At 38.4% G+C, this 16,676-nt stretch overlaps 1 protein-coding gene across 1 annotated transcript in view; it reads left to right on the top strand.

Moving 5' to 3' along the window:
* Positions 1 to 16,676, top strand: part of LOC134345315 (neuroligin-1-like) — a 208,298-nt gene that overhangs the window by 69,649 nt on the left and 121,973 nt on the right. The gene's annotated exons all lie outside the window — the stretch shown is intronic.

Genomic DNA, 16,676 nt, shown 5'->3' with positions numbered 1-16,676 from the left:
GTTTTAATCAGAGGAAAATAAACATTCATAAAGAGTTAACTATGTTGAAAAAACAACTTCCTTGCTCTTAGTTTTAAAGAACAATAATTCTGGTAGCAATTTTAATGTGACATGAATTTCATTTATTGGTTTTCATCTGTAATACACTGTTTGAAAAAATCATTTATCAACGATTTTCCATATTAATTTCTCTGCAACTAAGCACATTATTGTAGTAGAATGTTAATTGCCAAAATGTGGCTGATTCTGAGAAATACGACTTCTCAAAAATGGTATTTATTCATCATAATAGTTACCTACCGAGATATATCATAACACTTGTCCATAGGAAATTAAATTTCCAATGTGATTAATAGAATCTCAATTTACCAATCCACTTTTGTTGTTTTCTTCATCCTGTGTTCTAAACCATTCCATGTTGGTTGATAGGTATTTTCCAGAACAAACAAATAGTTCTCTGTTTTTTTATTTATTCTCTAATACCCTACTTCCATTTCTTTAATCTCATCTAATTGTTAACCTAATCAATACCTAAGCAAATTCATTTTCTTATGAATGCAAATCAATCACTGAGAATTGAATTTAAGTTTAAGAACCCAAAGTTAGTATTCTCATTTCATTGGTACTACAGAATGATAGGACTTTGATTTAAATAAACAACTGCATATTTTTGAATTGGAGGTGCGGAACTTCCAGTTGCCTAAGATGGAAAATTTTGCCCCCAATACCTTAAATAAGAATTGCTTCTTCTGACATGATTTTTGCTTCACATTATATCTTCATTCTGGTAAAATAATAACAGTTTCTCAAGTACTTTTTAAAAATTAATATTTAACTCTGCTCAACTGTATGAGCAGCTAGTGAATATCACAACCTGATTGTGTGACCACTGATGCTAGGCAGACAATCTCTGAAGGTCATTGATAATGGCTTGGGTCACCTGTCTGGTAAAGACACTGCCCTGAAAAAGACAATGGCAAACCACTTCTGTAGAAAAAGTTGCCAAGAAGAATCTTGGTCATGGAAAGATCATGATTTCCCACGTCATATGACATGGCACATAATGAGTTAATTTATATTTAGAAACCTTCTTAAAGCAGTTTTGGTTATAAGTTGGCAACAGTACCTCCGTGGATGCATATTTGAGATAAGACTATTTCAGAAACTAAATGTGCCTGAGATCTATTTGAAACATGATTAGCCATTGAATAAATTATTTTTCTTAAGTTTCTGCTTTCTATTTTTATGATATACTATTATAAACTTGTTTAAATCAATATCTGGTAAGCTGATTTTTCAAAGATATCCTTCAGCATGACATTGTACATTAGTTAATGTGAATAAACTTGCACACAGAGAGTCTGAAATTCCTGCAAATTCAGTAAAGGTGACTTGTGTTTAGCTGTGCTTTCTATGCTATTCCAAAACCTAGAGAATATTTGTGTGACAGGATGAGCATTTTATGTATGAGTGTACTGCCATCTGAATTACTGGCTACAACATCAGAGATGAACGGAGTCATTCTGATTGCAGTGAGTAGGGCTCAGTAAAACTTGAAGAACTTGTTAATGAATTAAAATTAATTGTGCTGAAACAACTCAATGATTGCAATCTTTTAACAATCTCAGTGGGACAGACTGGACCTCAGCTGGCAGGCATTGTAAGGAAGCTTTCAAAAAGCTATTTTCCTCTGATAGATTGGAGCATTATCAAACATGTTTGTTTGATATGTATGGGAGAAGTTTAGTGAAGAGACAACCAATGTGTCTTGCATAATGTCCTCTTATTCAAAATTTGCAGGTTTGAAGAATTATGCTTTATAGTAATTCCAACTACGTAAGTGCACTACAGATATAGTTCCTACATCCCATCCATATTTCTCCATTGTACTTTTTAAAATGTGCTTTCAAAGTAATGACATTTTATCATTGATTTGAACATTTTTCATAGATGAGATTCTAACTGATTGTACATCAATGATAATGTCTATCCTCCCAGTGACAATTCAATTTCATCTATTCTAATTGTTTCAAATATTCTAGTCAGCAACAGCATGGTAACCTTGAGCCAATTCAAATATCAACATTTTAAGATTAATTTGTTCAAATTGTAAAAATTCAACTAAATTGTATGAGTGTATGTCTTTAATTACAGAAGAATATTTGGGCATGGTGCTACAAAGAATTTTGAAAACAATGACTGAGCAGAAGTTGTTGGGTTAACCTCTTTTATGTAACAAATTATATTTTAACCATTCAGTTTGAATTTGCAATGGAATTGACTTAAGTACCTATTTGGTTTAAGATGGTGCTGGCGAAGCAGAGCGATAACTTGCTGGCAGCAAAACCAACTGTTTTTATTTACACACTTTTTATTGAAAGTGTTCATCTCCCTTTAACTTCCCTTTCGGAGTCAAGTGTTTGAACTGCTTGTACGATCTAGTGTTTTGGGGTGTGGACTGAAGTCTCGAAGGTACAAAATGGTCGCTGCGTGGTGTGTATGGGCCAGGGCCTGGGCCTGGGCCTGGGCCTCAGAGCGGGGAACGAGCCAATGTTTGGCTGCTGGGGTGGACTTGGAGGTGGGTCGAAGCAGCAGAACTGAGGCCAGGCAGAGTCGAGGTGGCAGGGCCGGGTCTGAGACTGAGCAAGAAGCCAAGGTTTGACCAGTTTAAGCGCTGGCCCAAATTGGAAAGATCGGGTATAGTCCCAATCGAGGCAGAAGATCCCAAGCCTGAGAATGTATTGAAGTGGCAGGCCCTGGATCTGAGCGCGAGGAACGACCTGCTGTTCAGCCAATTTAAGTACTGGGCCAGAGGCAAGGGTTGCAGTGAATCTGCTTGTCTGAAAATGCACATCTTATGTTGAAGGTAAGAACGTGCTTACAGACTTTTCTGGCTCCTGCTCCTCCAAAATATTATCATCCCACTTCTGGCCTTCCCCATCCTTGAATCTACATATTTTTCTCTGTCCATCCACAATGCTGGATACATTTAAGTCAATTTTCAATTATGCTAAACGTTCTGCTTTAGTTCATGGTATGGACCTAATAATAACTTGGACATGGCAAGAAGATCTGATGCATTATCATTACCACTGAAACCTTTTTCAGATTAGTAGTAAGATCTTCGGATCAAATGTATTTGTTGATTAGTAAGTATCAGAATGTTAGTTACACAAATTTCTTTTTATGTTTTATTGTGGAGAATGTACATTTACCAAACTGTGGAGAATTATTTTTAGAATAAATAAAATAGAATCAAACTTATGGGAATAATGTAATCCAATTTGCCTGATGGTTGTGAGCCAAATTTTAGTTGGAAACTATTTTACAGTCTGAGTGATTTTTATTATGTGCATTAGCTTCACATTGCTAGCCAGTAATGACAGCCCAAAAGTCACCCAGTGTTAGAACTAGCTGCAGGCAGGGGAATGTAGAACAGTGCTTATGTTACTGAACTCCTAGTCACTCAGTTTTATCAACCAGCTAGGAAAAAAGTAAAACCAAATGACCATCCACCAAGGCATCAATCTCAGATAACAAAGGCACGCCCAGCAACACTTGGGGGCATGCAAAAATTACTTGAGATGTCGAGCAATAGATTGACATTATCACATTTCTCTGACATAACTGCTTTTCTTTGTTGAGCAGTCTTCTTCTTATCATCCAGCTGCAGTCAGAAGGAGTATAATCAGTATTCTCAATACTAGAGTTTAGAGCACATGAAGTTTCATGGCTTCAGGTCAAATGGATTCTAAGAAATCTATTGATATCAGATCACTTATTTTATGATGATAATACTTGAAAGAAGTACTTTTGAAGACTACCTCCAAGAATGTCCTAGTCGCACTACAATCAGCTGAACTAGCTGAGTCTTGGGAAACATGATTGAAAGAACGAGCTAATGGCACCATTCAGGGCTAAACAATCCACTTGATTGTCACCCTGTCCACCATCAAAAAAAAATACTTTCTCCTCCACCTGCAGAACTTGGCTGCTATGTGCACTGCCAGAACTCTTATGATGTCAATTTGCTTCCTTGACAGGATGGAGTAGTACTGAACAGGAACAGGTCCAATGGCTTACAATGTCTCTGTTTGATGCCAATTTAAACTGCACATCTATAGGCACATGGTCAACATCCCTCAATTCCCTGTCTTTTCATATGCCTATCAAAACGCCTCTTATCACATCAGCCACAACCAAATCAGTGACTTCTACATCCTAGAGCAGCAGGGATTTGTAAGATCGCCATGAAGCCTCATTTATCTTGACTTGGAAATATATGGCCATACATTCATCATTGTGGAGTCATCTTTGTTTAATAGCACTTTTATTTTTATTCAATTTTCAAATTTGATTACAAGAATAATATCTACCTTCCCCCCTCCCCTTAACCCTTACCCCCGTAACATACCCCTACCTAAAAAAAAGGGAAAAAAAAGACAGAAAAAAAAAGAAAGAAAGAAAGAAAGACTGCCTGGGTATTGGAAGGTCTCCACATGCTCCATGGGATTGGAAATAAATTTAGTATATGTATTGGATTCTTTCCCCAGAGGGCCAACATCTTTATCATCGGAGCACCTATATATACAATCCTAACTTTTGTAAATAAGGGTGCCAAATACTCAAAAATGTATCATATTTATTCTTTATATTATAAGTAATTTTTTCAAGTGGAATACAGCTAAAGATTTCGTTATCCAACGATCCATACTTAAATACGAATCCGATTTCCAAGTAACTGCAACAGCCTTTTTGGCTACTGCCAATGCAATTTTTATAAATTCTTAATAGCACTTTTGAGAGTGCCTTCATCATGCATACTGATGCAGTTCAAGAAAGCAGTCTACAAGCTCGTCCTCAGCTTAGTTAGGTTTTGTCAATAGAAGCAGCCTGTTCAGCATCACTCAGGTATTAATTAAAAAATGGAAATGCTATATCCTCTACAAAAAAAGAAAATAGAAATGAAATACTGTAGTTGCTAGAAATCTGGAATAAAAACAGGAAATGTTAGAAATAAACAGCTGTTAAGACAGTGTTTGTAAGCAGCCCAGTCATTGACCTTCTATCAGAGTAAGTTCATCTATCTGTTTTATTCTGAGTTAAAATCTCCCTGATTTTATATTGCTGGGGACAGTCTGTTTTAAACACCTGATTGGGCTTCTCTATTGCAGCTGTTTTTTTTTCCACTCTATTTATCCATACTTCAGTGTATTCCATACATTTTTGAGGTGGCTTTCTTTTACTGGTTTCATGTGTGGTTTGATTTTAATAGAGGATTTTGTTTACCTAGGTCTTTATGTATAATCATATACGAGGACTGCTATTACATATGGGCAGTTCAATTTGCCAGATTCTGATCAGGTATTTCATTAACTATCGCCTGATTTCCTTCCCTGCTCCGTTTCAATCTTATTAAATTTTTTTATCAACAATTTTTTTGTTATATAATTTCACTCAGCTGTGTAACATCATGAATCTTTAAATAAATCACAGTATAACAAAAGCTCACTTCCAAGGGTGAATGATTGCAGCACTGCCAAAGGGCTGCATTTTGTTTTTGTTAAGTTGCTATGATCTCTGCTTGTGTGAAGATCATATTATCAATGCTCTAATGGTTTGTTTTTTTCATTTATTTTACAAACATCATTGCAAGCTATGATGTACAGAGCTTATATGTCCCACGTCATTTGCATTATTTTGTAGTGATCTTTAAGATGACTCTATATCATTTTCTTACTGCTATAAAATATTTCAATTGGAAATGAGAGCTAAAGATTTATGTAATATTTTTCTTTGAGCCATATAGTAGGTTTTCTGCAGGAAATTCTAAAATTACAGTGCATATCCTCAAATTGAAATGTTTGTTTATGCTTGCATGCATTAAAATCTGTACACTACTTCTCACTTTAATTGCTGATATAAATTCTGTGCTGACATATCCCGATAGTCCTAATTATTCCTGCTCAAGTGCATTGTACCATTAATAATTATTCCTGGGCCTAAAAATACTAATTAAATGAATAACTTCAAGAACAAATTATTCACTAATGCGATCATAAAAGACTCATATAAGGACTATATAGTGGTTGCAAATTATTAATGCAACATCATTTAAGACTAAATTGTATGCAAAAGTACAAAACCAGCAACTAAGAAATATATATAGAACAAAAGGAAAAACAACAACATGTAAGCTACAAAAGAATGTAAAAGTAAACTTGTAGTGTTTGTCAAACTCAGCATATGAAGCATAGCAATATCAGGAATGAATGAGTAGACAGGAGCTGATTGTGTTAATACGTTAATAAGAATAAAGTAACAATGAATATTGAGAATAATTACTTTGTATCAGTGTTAACAGTGTAGGAAATAAACAAGATATTGGTGGTGAAGAGTGCAATAGTTTCAAACTCAGTGATATTGTAGAAATAGGTTAGAGACAAAAATAATGTAATTACAATGGGGTGGTGGTGGTGGTGGTGGTGGGATAAAATAAATAAATAATAAACATTGGAACATGAGTTGTAGCGTACTAGAAAATGAGTCCATAGGTTGTGAAATCAGTTCAGGGTTAGAGTGAGTGAACCACTCTGGTTCAAGATTCTGGTGGTTAAAGGTTAATATCTGTTCCTGGACCTGGTGGTTTGGAACCTAAGGCTTCTGCTCTGTGTAGATGTGTTCAGTGGTCGGGAGGCCTTTACCTGGGATAGACTGGGCTGTATCCACTACTTTTTGTAGGCTTTTCCCTTCAAGGACATTGGTGTTCCCATACCAGGCCATGATACAACCAGTCAGTATACTCTCTGCCATGCATCTATAGAAGCTTGTCAAAGTTTTAGATGAGATGCTCAATCTTCACGAACTTCTAAGAAAGTACAGACACTGATGTGCCTTCTTTGTAATGGCATTTACGTGCTAGACCCCACCTTCTTATTCTGACTTCTGCCCCCTTCCTTTCCAGTCTGGATAAAGGATCTTGGCCTGAACCATCAACTATTTATTCCCCTCCTTAGATGCTGCCTGACTTGCTGAATTCCTCCAACATTTTGTGTACGTGGCTCAAGATTTTCAGCATCTACAAAATCTCCTGTGTTTAAGACAATTCAGAGACAAGTCCACGGTGGTCGAAGAAGTGGTCTGTTGTGCACATTGCTGAGTTGGATTAGAATTACGCAGGTCTATTCAAGAACCAGTGGTTGTAAGAAAGCAGCTGTTCTTAAACCAGGTGGTGTGTGACAAGCCTTTTGTACCTCGTTCCTGACAGTAGTAGTAATAAGAGGACATGAGCCATTGGTGGATATCCTTGATGATAGATGCCACTGCCCTGAGACAGTGCTTCTTGTAGATGCAGCCATTGGTGTGAAGGGCTATGCCTATAATAGACTAGGTTGTCTGCAGCCTCTTGCATTCCAGAGTGTTGGAATTGCCATACTAGTCTGCAATGCAACCAGTCTGCATACTTTCTACATTGCACCTGTAGATGTTTGTCAGAGTTTTTGGTTATATGCTAAATTTCCTTAAGATTCTAAGAAAGCAGGAACATTGGCATGCCTTCTTCATGATTGCATAAATGTGCTGGGCCCAGGACGGGGCATCCAGTATGTTAACACTGAGGAATTTAAAGCCTCTTATCTCTCCATCTCTGACTCACTAATAAGGATTGGCATCGGGTCTCCCAATGCCTCCTTTCTGAATTCAACGATTAGATTCTTGGTTATGTTGACACTAGACATGAGGCTGTTATTGTAGCACCACTCAACCAGATGTTCTGTCAGTTCACCATCCTTGATTTGGTTAACAACAGTGTTGCCATTGGTAAATTTAAAAATGATTTTGACTCTGTGCTAAGCCACACAGTTGTTAGTGTAAAGAGATTAGAGCAGGGGCCTGAGCACATAGCCTTGAGTTGCACATGTGTTGATGATCAATAAGGAGAAGTTATTATTGACTTATACTAATTGAATTACAAATAAATATTAATTGTTAAAGTTAAGGACAAATTTATAGCATTAAGATCTGATTATATGCATAGCTTAGAAGCCAGGGGTTCCCAAATCTTTTTATATGCCATGGACCAATACCATTAAGCAAGGGTTCCATAGACCCCAGGTTGGGAACCCCTGGCTTAGATCCTCTTCTTTTATGTCAGTTTATTTCTTATTTAAATGCTCTTCAAATGCCTCAAATGGTTTTATTTATTTGTTTGTAGATTTACATAGTTTTGAATGAGTGTAGCCCTAATGGCACTAACATTACAAACTATTCAGATCTAGAAATAAATCTACACATGTCTGTCATTACTCCTGAAAGCTGCAGTTCCATATCTGAAAGCACCGTGGAGCCACTTTTACCGAAGGACTCAATGGTTCAGGAAGGAGACACACCGTGTTCATGACTTAATAAAATAATGACTTTCAATTATTTTGATATTGAATAAATATTCATTAGGGTACTAAGGAAAATCTCCCTTTTCATTAAAATAATGGAACAGTCATTCAGAGAACAGAAAGAATCTTGGTTTAAGATTGAATCTAAAACTTGACAACTAACGTTTCCCTAGTGCTTAGCTAATATATCAGCTTGGATTTCTATGATTAAGTGTCTAGAATGTTTTGGAACTCTTAGACAGAGTTGGTATTCAACCAGACTTGTACATGACAGATATCATGAAAAAGGATTTGAATGACACTTTATACATACATCTACTGATGCTTCTGGACACATCTTCAGTGATGTTCCTGGAATCATCGGGTGTTTCGGGTCTTTCAACATCATACAACCTCCTCCAGGTGACCCAGCCGGGGCTGATCAGACCCCAGCTTGTGTCCAGGTGGCTAGTTGCTTATGACCGATTAATTTCTTATGGAGTTGAAGAAAAGCTTTTCAATCATGCAGTTACTTATTTTTGATAATTTAGTGCAGAATTATGTGGAAGGGAAAATAGAAGTACATTTTTTCTGAACTACTGAGGTTGAATTTGCTCAATTTGTGCCCCTTTTGGAATAAATTCCCAAATTTTCTTGCTCTTTGTATTCCATTTTTAAGGTAAATAGAATTTCCTGTCTCAGGTATTTCCTTTGTGTGAGACTAATGATTTGAAGCTTTGGGGAGTCAGGCACAGGCCTCACCTCCTCCTGCCAACACACTCTCTCAACAATCCCAATTCTTACTTCCTCCACCAAGGGCCAACACAGAAAACAATGTTCAAAAGCTGAGTCAGTCATTCTGAATGATATTTTCTGAGCTGTTGGAATGGGTACAGATCCATGTAACCTACCCTACTTGATTAATTGATCTCCACAGTGTTACTTAGGGACAGAAGAAATAGAAGATCTAAAATTGAAGTGGATTGAAAATGCAAGGGCCACAAGATGGAATGTGAGCTTTCAATTAAGCAAATATATAAATGCTTCATGTTAAACAATAGGTTTTCCAATAACAGATTCAAAAATGTAAATGGAAATGGAAACAAAATTTTGCCCTTTGATATTCTTTAGGCAAGACTTCTTGTTGGATTGTTTATTGAGTGCAATATTTAACTGGCAGCGCTTGTTGTTAAAGAGCAAAAAAAATTGCAGCAGTTGGAAATCTGAACTGCCATTTTATGTCTTAGATGTTGTATTCTGAGATGCTGCATTTGAGATGTTTGTCTTTGTTGGTTAGGACACAGAATACAACATCTATCTACTGATTAGATGACAAATATTCTGAAGAAAATAAGCTATACGGTACATGTTATTCACTAACTAAACTTACTACAATGCTGTATATTTTTTTCCTGTTGATGTATGAAAATAGAATAGCATAGTATAGGCTCTTTGGACCACAATGTTGTGCCATCAGTTCATAGCAACACTCTTCAGGTACAAATCTCTGCCCAGGACTGCACCAAAAACCAAACAGATCTTAAACAAAATGAAGTGAAAGCAAGCTTGGGAAGAATAATATACATAATTTATTAAAGGCCAGCTGAAGGAAAAATCAGAGCAAGTGAAAGAGCACTTGCTACTCTTGCAAAGACGAGGATATTGATTTACAATCGTGGTCTACCGCATGATAAATCTTGGATCAAAAGGAAAATGTGCAAAAATGCTGTCAAAGTAACAGAAAAAACAGTAGTTATAGAGGGACACAGTACAGAAAGAGGATTTAAGCCACCAACTCCACACCAAACATCATGCACTCATTTGGACTCAGCTTGATCCTGAATACAATAGAACACTGGACCTTCTGTATGCGAACGTAAAGGAATGTACAGTGCCGCTGCCCTTCCCCCACTTGGCAGATCTGATCACAACCTGGTCCTGCTAACACCCAGGTACCTGCCTCTTGTCCAGCAGCAGCTGTGTCAACAAGGATTGTAGGGAGGTGGACTCAAGATGTTAATGAGGCACTGCAGGAATGCTTTGAGAGGATGGACTGGGATGTGTTATGTGAGCCACAGAGGGAAGATATTAACAAAGTAACTGGTTGTATCACAGAGTATATCAAATTCTGTGAGAACACCACCTTGCCAGCTAGGATTGTACGCTGCTTCCCCAGTAACAAGCCCTGGATCACCAGTGACCTGGAAGAACTTTTGAATATGAAGAAGAAAGCCTTCAGGTCTGGAGATAGACAAGTATTGAGTCGAGTACAGAGTGAACTGAGGGTAAAGCTGAGGGAGTGCAAAGCAGGAGTACAAGCTCCAGCAGAATAGCATAAGGGACGTGTGGTCAAGCATGAAGCAGATCACTGGCTTCAAGGTTAAGGAAAGGAAGATCGAGGACTGCCTGGATAGGGCCAACGAATTGAATTTGTTTTTCAACAGGTTCAACATGGGATCTCCTGCTGTCTTCTCTCTCACTTGCCCAAGCCATACACGCTTCCTGCCCCAGAAGACTTTTCCTTCCACTGCCTTCCCCCCGGTGAGTACTTGAGTTCCAAACCGCCAGCTTTGGAGTATCCTGCCTCCATGGGGATGACCACCCTCCCACGCCTGACTGTCACTGTGGGTCAGGTTAAGAGACAGCTGGAGAGACTACATCAAGGCAAGACCAGAGTACTGAAGCCCCGCTGTCTGGTATTTTTGCAGCACATTTACAATCTGAGTCTGAGTCAGGAAAAGATGCCGGTGCTATGGAAGACTTTCTGCTTGGTTCCTGTACCTGAGAAGGAGACTCCATTGGAACTTAATACTACAGACCAATTGCTTTCACATTTCATGTGATGAAGGTGCTGGAGAGGCTGGTTCTGTCTTACCTTGGACCACAGGTGAGATCTTTACTGGAGCCTCTACAGTTTGCCTACCAACCTCATGTAGAAGTGGATGATGCCATCATCTACCTGTTGCAGGGAGCTCACTCCCATCTGGATGATGCTAGTGGCATTGTGAGAATTACATTTTTTGATTTCTCTAGTGCCTTCAATACAATCCAGCCACTTCTTCTGAGTGAGAAGCTGCAAAGAATGGGTATAGACAAATCCACTATTTCCTGGATTGCTAACAGATAGATCCCTGTTTGTACGGCTGGGTAGTTCTCCATCTGAGATGGTGGTGAGAGGCACTGGAGCACTGTCCTATCTCCATTTCTGTTCACACTGTACACCTCAGACTTTCAGTACAAATCTGTGTCTTGTCACTCGCAGAAGTTCTGTGATGACTCTGTGGTGGTTGGGTGTATCAGAGCTGGGCAGGAGTCTGAGTTCAGAAGACTGGTGGACAAGTTCGTGGAGTAGTACGGGAGGAATCATCTGCTCCTGAATGTGGGCAAAATCAGGGAGATGGAGATTGATTTTAGGAGGAAGAGGACTGTAACAAGCCCTGTAAATATTCTGGGAGAAGAAGTTACAGTGGTGGAGGAGTAGAAATGCTTGGGAGTTCATCTTGACAACAGGCTTGAGTGGAATTTGGCTGGAATATTATTATTCTGTACTTTATTATTAAGTCTGTACATTGCTGAGTGTGTTTTTAAATATTGCTGCTGTAACAAAAGACTTTCCCACTCAGGATCAATAAAGTATTATTATTATTATTATTGATAAGATACTGTGGGCCATAAGCAGCAGCAGAAATGAACACTACCAGATTTTGTAAACTCTGCTTGTTATATCCCTCAATTCATTATTACCATCATTCCAGCACTGTCAACTCTAGTGTAATGAGAAATGCAGAAGGAAGATGGAAGCAAAATCTGTCATGAGGTTTAACTCTGGTGTGGAACTATGATAAGTAGCAAGAACAGCTATGGAGATTTAGATGATCCCACAATATGGATCAGATCAAAGTTCTGCAATTCAACAACAGCTATCAATCAACTACAGTGGACAATTAAGCAGACAAAAGGAGGAGAAGACTCCTAGGACATCTCATTCTTCAATGATGGCAGAGATTCTTAACATAAGACTTCAACCATTTACAACCACATTCAGCCGGAAATGCTAAGTGGAGAGTACCAGATATAGCAAAAGTTTTAGGAGCAGGTAAAAATCCTGTCTGTAGTCTTGAAGATATGTGCTTTAGAATCAGCTGTATTTTAGCCAAGTTCTTCCAGTACAATTACAACACTGGCATCTATCTGATAATATGAAAAATTACCCTGGATATTTCTTACTCACAAAAAGTAGATCGATCCAATCTGGCTAATTATTGCTCCATTAATCTATTTTTAATCTACAGTATTGTGATAAAGATCTCTTTGATAGTGCTGCAAAGTTTTTTTCATTAAGTATCTGCTCATCAATATCCAGTGGTCAGAGTCATTTAGCTCTGGATCTTATCTCATAGTTCAAACATGAAGGGAATGCTGGTGTTCTGAACTGAGTTGACTGATTACCATGACTTGAGGGAAAAATTTAACCAAATGTGCATCAAGAAACCCTAGCAAAGTTGAAGAAAATGGCCATCAAAAAGTGTCATGTTCTAATGATTAAAGTCATACCTTATCTTCACTGATTATAGTCAGTGTAGCCCCAGACTGGCGTTCCTTTTGGAAAGTATTCTGGACCCAACCATCTTTGCTTTTTCATCAGTGAAAAGGTTATGTGAGAATATTTGTTTATAATTGCACAATGCTTTATTCCAATCATAGCAATGCCGAAAATAAAGCACACAACCTACTGGATGATTCCTTATATTGTGAATTAAGGAGCAGTGAATACAGAACTATCATTATGACCTTCATTTTGAGAGCAATGGTGAACTGTTTTGACAGAATATCAGGCCTTTTTAGCCTGGTGTCTCCTGTGTATCCTGCAAACTTAGAGTTTTTGAACTGCACTGTTTTGCTATCATAACCTTCTGAATATGGATAGAATGGTCTTTTTTATCTTCGAAGACAGAAAAGTAAAATGCCAGCTGTGACTATTATTCTTCAAAGATAATCCAGTATCTATTTCAAGATACTGTAAAGTCCAATCTTGTTTGGGTTTTGATAGTTTTAACTCCTCCTTTTGCACCTTCCTATGCGTCAGCACCAGAATATTGAATTGTTGGATCTATATGCCTATGTAAACATATTATTATTCTGAATTATTACATTCTGTAAATATTCACAAAGGAAAACACGAGTAACCAAAAAAAAATCAGGTTACATCTCAAGGTTTTGAGAAAATTTAGTGTAATGAATATTTGCTTCCTGGACCAAGAGGTCTCATGTTTTGCCAAGCTCGCTTTCTAAACACAGCAGCTGCCACTTGTCAAGATTAAACAGATGTAAGTAAACCTTCAATTCATACACATTGTTTAGTTTCTGGTTGTAAGCGAGAGCCAGTCTTCAGTTCTTGAAATGTAAATGGCAAGCAGTAATCAGCTTGGTGTTTAAAGCACAGCAATGTAAACAAGCTCTGTATATAGCAGACTGTCTGTAGAAAGCAGGTGCTAACTCACAACACCTAGTTTATTGCTGCTTGAAAGGTGCAGTATAAGATATTGGGTTATTTAACTTGGCTTGTTACACAACAGAGAAGCTGACTAAGTTGCTTAGTTCAAAGAAACTTGCAGACAGGATGGATAGTATCATTTAGTATTTCAATTTCTGATCTACTAATGTTATGTATTCAAGGAATTTAGCTTCACAACATTGATGGTGGGAACCTAAGATCTATGTCTCCAAAAATCTTTTAGAGCATTTGTATAAAAAAGGTATCTAAGGAAATGTCACATATGTACATCTCAAGTCACTCAAGTGGCAAAGAAACAGTATAAATGTAGAGAGCGGTTCAGGCCCATTGAAAATGGGATGAGAAACATCAAGACAGATGAAAGAAACATAGATGAACTAGAATCCATTACTCTGGTTTCAATTTCTACATCATTGGTATGTTTTTAGTTTATAGGAATTGTACCTGTGTTTTGGAAATCCTTTATGTTTTAGAAATACCTTGTATTTTAAAAATGGTTTGTAATTTGGAAATATTTTACAAGATAGAAACTCTGTGAGTTTTAAATGCATTTTAAGTGTGTTGTTTGGATTGAAATATGTATCACTGAGAATAAATGAACTGTGTTTTAAACTACTTTGCTAGCTGGAAGTATCTTCACCTTAGGAGGGAGAAGGGATCTTCTGCTTGAATAATTGGTACTGATAGCTAAACACACTGCGTAGAACAAATAGGAAAGTGAACTAGTCTTTGGAGATTGGGTATTTACAGTATAATCTCCCTTTAGTGAGAGTACTCATGGCTATTTATATCCAATAGGGCTTAAGGTCTTTGTTTGAACTTAGAACTTCGCAGTCAGTAAAAACCTAATACCATCACATTAGATGAAGTCTTAGAGAATTTGAAGGGGTTATCTTGAAGGGAATATCTGTAATTTGCATCCCACTCCTACTTTGATGTATCAGTCTCTGTTCCCCTATGCTGCCACAGTGAGGCCCAATACAAACTTGAATAACAACACTTCATTTTCCACATGGACCCACTGTAACCTTCTTTGATAGAATATTGATTTCTACAACTTAAGGTAACTTAATTTCTCTGATTCTGTCATTTGGCTGTGATATCACCTTGGTTTCTTTTATTTTTTATTTTCATATCAGAATGGCAATTCTTCCTGCTCTGCAGGTGGCATCTCCTACTGAGTGGTCTTTAGTCCATGTTCCTTTGTACATATTCAGATCCATGGTGGCCCTGGCCTGTCATGGAAGCATGGCCACAGTCCAGCTGTCCCGGGAACACCCCAGCATCCAGGACTACCTGTGAAAACATGACAGCATGGCCACTCTATTAATGGAGGTAGCTGATAAGGAGTCCTTCACCAAACCCTCCCGAACATTGACAGATGCTACTTCATTCACAAGGTTGTGGGTTTGTTCTCTCTTCCTAATTGCTCCCATTCACTCATTTACCAGGTTATCTTGTTTCATCTCCAGGTTCATCTCCATGGTCATCCTAGTGTAACCCCCTCACCGGACTTGTGTAAAAACTTGGATCATTAGCTAACTCTCCTCCACAATCAACACAGCCCTCACCTGCATCTCTTCCACTTCACACACATCCTCACTCAATCCACCCATCACCCCTCCGGGGATAGGGTTCCGTTTGTCCCCACCTTCCACCCCACCAGTCTCTGTGTCCAGCACATTATTCTCTGTAACTTCCGCCATCTCCAGCGGGATCCCACCACCAAGCACATCTTTCCTGCCGCTTGCCCTGCTTTCTCCAGGTATTGCTCTGTATGCGACTCCCTTATCCATTTGTTCCTCCCCACTGATCTCCCTCCTGCTATTTATCCTTACACCTGCCCCGACACCTTCTCCTACACTACCATTCTGCATAGGTACTTTCCAATGAGACAGGGAAGTTATGGTAGGGTACAAGAACCGCGGTGTACAAAGGCTGTAATAAATCTAGTCAAGAAGAAAAGAAAAGCTACAAAAGGTTCAGAGAGCTAGGCAATGTTAGAGATCTAGAAGATTATAAGGCGAATAGGAAGGAGCTTACAAAGGAAATTAGGAGAGCCAGAGGGGCCATGAGAAGGCCTTGGCGGGCAGGATTAAGGAAAACTCCAAGGCATTCTACAAGTATGTGAATAGCAAGAGGATAAGACGTGAAAGAATAGGACCTATCAAGTGTGACAGTGGGAAAGTACTTATGGAACCAGAGGAAAGAACAGAGGTACTTAATGAATAATTTATTTCAGTATTCACTATGGAAAAGGATCTTGGTGATTGCAGTGATGACTTGCAGCAGACTGAAAAGCTTGAGCATGTAGATATTAAGAAAAGGGATGTGCTGGAGCTTTTGGAAAGCATCAAGTTGAGTAAGTCGCCAGGACCGGATGAGTTGCACCCCAGGCTACTGTGGGAGGAGAGGAAGGAGTTTGCTGAGCCTCTGGCGATGATCTTTGCATCATCAATGGGGAGGGGAGAGGTTCCAGAGGATTGGAGGGTTGCGGATGTTGTTCCTTTATTCAAGAAAGGGAGTAGAGAAAGCTCAGGAAATTATAGACCAGTGAGTCTTACCTCAGTGGTTGGTAAGTTGTTGGAGAAGATCCTGAGAGGCAGGATTTATGAACATTTGGAGAGGTATAATATGATTAGGAGTATGGCTTTGTCAAAGGCAGGTCATGCCTTCTGAGCCTGAATGAATTTTTTGAGGATGTGACTAAATACGTTGATGAAGGAAGAGTAGTAGATGTAGTGTATATGGATTTGAGAAAGTAAAGAGGCATTGGATCCAAGGGGACATTG

The sequence above is a fragment of the Mobula hypostoma genome, chromosome 4, assembly GCF_963921235.1.
Source record: "Mobula hypostoma chromosome 4, sMobHyp1.1, whole genome shotgun sequence".
Taxonomy (NCBI): Eukaryota; Metazoa; Chordata; class Chondrichthyes; order Myliobatiformes; family Myliobatidae; genus Mobula; species Mobula hypostoma.
Note: the sequence above shows the minus strand (reverse complement) of the source record. Positions and strands in the feature narration are given on the sequence as shown.